The following is a 5,441-nucleotide window of genomic DNA, read 5'->3' as shown; positions in this document are numbered from 1 at the left end:
GTGCCACCTTCTGGAAAGCAAAATAAAATTTCTCATTGCCAACCTGATGAAATGTTAGAATCATACAAAACCATCCCTACATAAGAATGGTGTTCGCTGCTTCAAATGTGATGGCAAAGCACATTTCATCAAACGTTATGAAAAACCAGGGTACTCGAATACCTCAAAGAGAAAAGGACAAATCTTCAGCAACAGAACCCAAGGACATGAAATGTTACAATCTAACTGACAAAGAATTAAAAATAGCCATATAAAGAAATTCAGTGAGCTACAAGAAACTCAGGAAGGCAATTCAATGAACTCAGGAATAAAGTGAATGAACAGAATAAGTACGTTACTAAAAAGATTGAGATTATAAAGAGGCACCAAACAGAAACTCTGGAGTTGAAGAATTTAATGAATGACATGAAGAATGCATTAGAAAGTATTGGAAATGGAGCAAATCAGGAAGAAGAGAGAATAAATCAGCTGGAAGATAGGAATATAGAAGTGATTTAGGTGGAAGAGGAGAGAGAATTAAGATTTTTTTTTAAAGTAAAGAAACCACAAGAGTTATCAGACTCCATTAGGGAAGCCAACATAAGAATAACGAAAATACCAAAAGGAGAAAAGGAGAAGCTTTATTTATTTCTTAAATAAAGCTGAGACCTTCTGAAACATTGGAATGAAACTTTACATAGAAATCTACAAAGCTAATAAAACATTATTTCAGTGAAAAAAAGATTTTCTTTAAGACACATTATAATGCAACTGTCAAAAGTCAATGATTAAAAAAAAAAAGCGGGGTGGGGGGGGCAGAATCTTAAAGGCAGCCAGGGAAAAAAAGAAAATAACCTACAAAGGAACTCCCATTAGGCTATCAGCAGATTTCTCAACAGAAAACTATAGCTAGGAGAGAGTGGAATATCATATTTAAAGTACTAAGATATGAAAATACCCATCCAAAAATATACCATCTGGCAAAGTTACCCTTCAGATGTGGAGGAGAAGTAAAGAAAGTAACTATAACAATTTGTTAAAACTCACAACATAAAAGATATCATTTGGAACATCAAAAATATAAAAGAGCTGGAGTGAAAGAGTGGAACCATACAGGAGAAAGAAGACATGTTGCTATCAACAGCAAAAACAACAAAAAACTTTTATCTATGAGATATTTGAAGTAAGCCACATGGTAATCACAAAACAAAAATCTAGAGTATAGACACACTACATGAAAAAGAGGCACTGCTCTGGTCGGTGTGGTTCAGTTGGTTGGAGCATCATCGCATACACTGAAAGGTCACAAGCTTGATTCCAGGTCAGGGCCTATATGTAGGTTGCAAATTAGGTCCCCAATCAGGGTGCCTATGAGTGGCAACCAATCGGTGTTTCTCACTTCGATGTTTCTCCCTCTCTCTCTAGAAAATCAATAAGCATCCACATATCCTGGGGTGAGCTTTAAAAAAAGGTGGGGGGAAATACTGAAGATATCACTAGGGAAAACCACCAATATACAAAAGTAGACAGAAACAGAAGGGGCGGCGGGGGGGAGGGCGGGAGAAGGAGGTGGAAGAACCAAAGAAGATACAAAATAACTAGAAGCCAAGAGATAAAATGGCAGTAGCAAGTCCTTACATGTCAATAGCCATCCTAAATGTAAGTGGATGGAACTTATCAATCAAAAGACACAGAGTGGCTGGATGAATAAAAAAGTAAGACCCAACTATATGCTGCTGACAGAAGAATCATTTCAGCACTAAAGATGCACATAGGCTAAAAGTGAAGGCATGGAATAGGATGTCTCAAGCAAGCAGAAACCAAAAGAAAGTGGGCATAGTCATATTTACATCAGATAAAATAGACTTCAAGTCAAAACAGTAAACAATGTCATTATATATTGATAAGGAGGTCAATACATCAAGAATATATAACAATTATAAGTACATACGTACCCAACACCAGAGTACCTAAATATATTGACCAAATACTACAGACCTGAGGGACAACATTACAATCATAGCAGGGGGCTTCAATACCCCATTATCAGCAATGGATAGTCAGAAAAGCAACAAGAAAATGGAACTGAGCCATACTTTAGAACAAATGGACGTAATAGGCATATATAAAACATTACACACAATAGCATTAAAGGACACAATCTTTTGAAGTGTACATGTAACCTTTTCCAGCATAGTTAATATGATAGGAAATAAAACAAGTCTTAGCAAATTAAGAAGATTTAAATCATGCCAACTATGTTATTGATCACAATAATATGAAACTAGAAATCAAGCAAAAAAAATGAGAATATCTACAAATATGTAGAAACTACCTGTAGTTTCTGAATAACTACTAGGAAGAGAATAAATTAAGCCTAAAGTTAACAGAAGGAAGGAAATAATCAAGATTAGAGCAGAAATAAATGAAACAGCAGACAATAATACAAGGGGTCAATGAAACTAAAAGCTGGTTCTTCAAAAAGATAAACAAAATTGACAAAACTTTATGGTTAAAACTAGAGGCCTGATGCACGGATTCATGCACATTGAAAGGAAATTAATTAGAAGAAATATTTTAATATCGTTACTCGCCCTTTCTCTATAATAGAAGTGTCAACCAAATTCATGATCAACAATGACAGATCGAAACACACACGTGTGACTTCAGTGAGAGCTTTATATGTATCACACATGGGCGAGTCAACTTAGCCTTTTATATACGTAGAATTAGCTTGCTTAATTAGACCTGCTTTCTGATTTAGCTAAACTTTTTCCAGCCCAGTGAAACACCCCAACTTCTCTTTCAGGTAATTGTCAGCAACACAGCAGTAAATATCAACACGAAGCAGGTTATTATTGTAGATCACGCAAGGGAGAACAAAGGGTAAAATATTTAACTGCCACAGTGTTTGACTATATTCTGCGCCGGGAGAAAACCTGAAGTCATTTTCAAGTTCCACCATTTCTTACTTCTTTTCAGTCGGGTCAAGTTTCTAAACTTTCTAAATCTAAATCTCCATTTGTTAGGTCAGAAGCCCAGGTTCTCTGCTCAGGGTTTCTCAAAGTGGAAATTAAGACAGCCGATGGTCAGCCTTCCTTTTTCAAACTTTGTGTCTTCTGCGCTCATCCATGCTGCTGGCTGAATTCACTTCCTTACAATTGTAGGACTGGGGCCCCCATTCTACAGACTGTCAGTTTGGGGTCTATCTCAGTTCCTAAATGTCCTACTTTGTCATTCGGCTTTCTCCTTAAGCCTCATATTTCTTTCAAGAGAAGCCCGGATGCTTTTAAGGGCTGCCTTAATTGGATTTGGCTCACCTGGATTCACTTCCTTTTGATGAGCTCAGCAGGCAACTGGGGAGTGGATACTCCATTTTATACAGGTGTTCCGAATGCACTCAAGAGTGAAGTATACATAGTGTGTGCACAAAAAGGCAATAATCTTGGGGGGAGGCACCTCAGAATTCTGCCTACCACATTGGTCCATTATGTAGATAGCCAAATTAACTACCACAGGCCAGAACCTAAAGTGAGATACTAGTGAGTAAAAGATCAAATGGCCTTCCCTAGCTAAGATGTGCAATTATCACATTATTCCTGTCAGATGGCTTTCATACACTTACACTTCCCAGCGACCATTTCTTAGTTTACAGGGCTCTTCTTAAGAATCTGAGAAACCCTTCCTAATATTTTCTATTAATTCTTTTCTGTTCTATTTTATAATTTTAAAAGAAAGCTGATCATAACTCACAAAATGAATTTCACAAAATGAATTTCATGATCCATGATTTAAAAACAAGGTCTTAAAGGTTAAATTTTATTTTAATGAGTGATCTAAAACTAATTATCTTTATAGAAAAAAATCACTCTAGTATATTTATAAAAAGTAATTATTCTGAATAAATTAGTATGAACTTAATTATAGGTGCAGATGAGCTGAATCCACAAATGCATAATCTTCAAATGTTTACTTAAAATTATCACAGGCCAATTAACAATATCATAATCCTCCACACGAGAGCAGCATCGGCTCTACGTAGGCTTTAGGCTTAACTTAAAATTGCTGTTTTCTGGTGAGTAGGAATTCTGGTAAATGAATTATTTATTATGTACTAGGAAAGGCAAAAAGTTTTCTTGCTTGGTAATTGTGAATCATTCTTGTCAAAACCAAAAGAGCTATGATTGATTTTTCTGTCTGCTCCAGCAGAATCTGTGGAATTCTTCTTTTATCCCTTCTTTCTCTCCTCTTGCATTTCTTTCACCCCATTTTCTTTTCCCCCTACTTTTCTTTTTTGTCCTCTCTGTCCTAGTTCTCCCACAGGTGGTCCATGGAAGGTCAAATACCATGGACCCAGGGGGAATGGCAGTCATAAACATTTGATTCACTGAAAAGTCACCCTCTTAATTTCCTCACTGACCACCACCTCCTTGCTACCTGTGCTAACCAGGGGCTCCTGTGGTGTCACTTTTGTGAACTGATACCATGCTCTTCACTAGTGTGGAGGGGGGAGGGGAGTCCTGCCTGGAGGTGTGTCAGGATACCTAATGAAATATTGTTAGACTATTAGGTCTTTTGAAGCTTAAATCTAATTATGAGTATAGAAGGAACTATGCTATTTTGAATCCTTCTCCTCACCTTTTTTCTGGACCCACTAACAATCTCACCTTAAAGTCATGGTATGATTTAATATCATCCTGTGACTCAATCGATAGGAAACGGGCAAGAGCGCCCACATGTTGTAGTTCCATATGGAATGAGTCCGCTGCCCGTGGTTTTCGTTGGGCCTGCATCGACACAGGTGATAACATGGCCCTTTGTGTGTATTTGTTTCAGATGCTTCTATTTTGGGAGGGGTTGAGTTAACCAGATCGTGTTTCCACACTTTTAAAGGGCTTAAAGTACATTGAGCACAGCTATTTATGTGAATTTCGTATTTTTTTCTATTCATCAATGTGTCATTTAGAGAGGTTTTGCAGTTGACCTGCTTTCTCACGATGTTCCCACAGCCTGCCCTATGTCTTCATGCCCTGCTTCAGGAGTCACCTGAAAGCAATTCCAGGAAGTCTGAGCCGTATCTGGTATAGCCACTCATCTGGCATTGTAGGTCCCTGTTGACTTACCAGTCTTTCTAAATAGACTGTACCCCCTTTAAGACAAGGACTGTGCTCTTACCCTAGACATGGCTTAGTGCCTAGTAGGAACATAAAACATTTTCTATAAACAAAATCAGAATAACTGCTGATGCTGTTGTTGACCTTGAATACATAGACAAAGTAATTGATAACAAGTTGGTAGACAAGGTCTTATAGGTAGGAAGAAGCCAGAATGGCAGGGGGACAGGGAATTAAATGTGTTTGGATGGGAGAAATGTCCAACATAAGGTGAGATGAGGTCAAGAAATTGTGGGGAATGAGAAATGAGCTGATGATGGACATGCCAAGTGTCTGACGAGGTTTTGG

This window comes from Myotis nattereri (genome assembly GCF_964212035.1).
Source record: "Myotis nattereri genome assembly, chromosome: 2".
In the NCBI taxonomy this organism is placed as follows: domain Eukaryota; kingdom Metazoa; phylum Chordata; class Mammalia; order Chiroptera; family Vespertilionidae; genus Myotis; species Myotis nattereri.
This window is presented reverse-complemented; position numbering follows the sequence as displayed.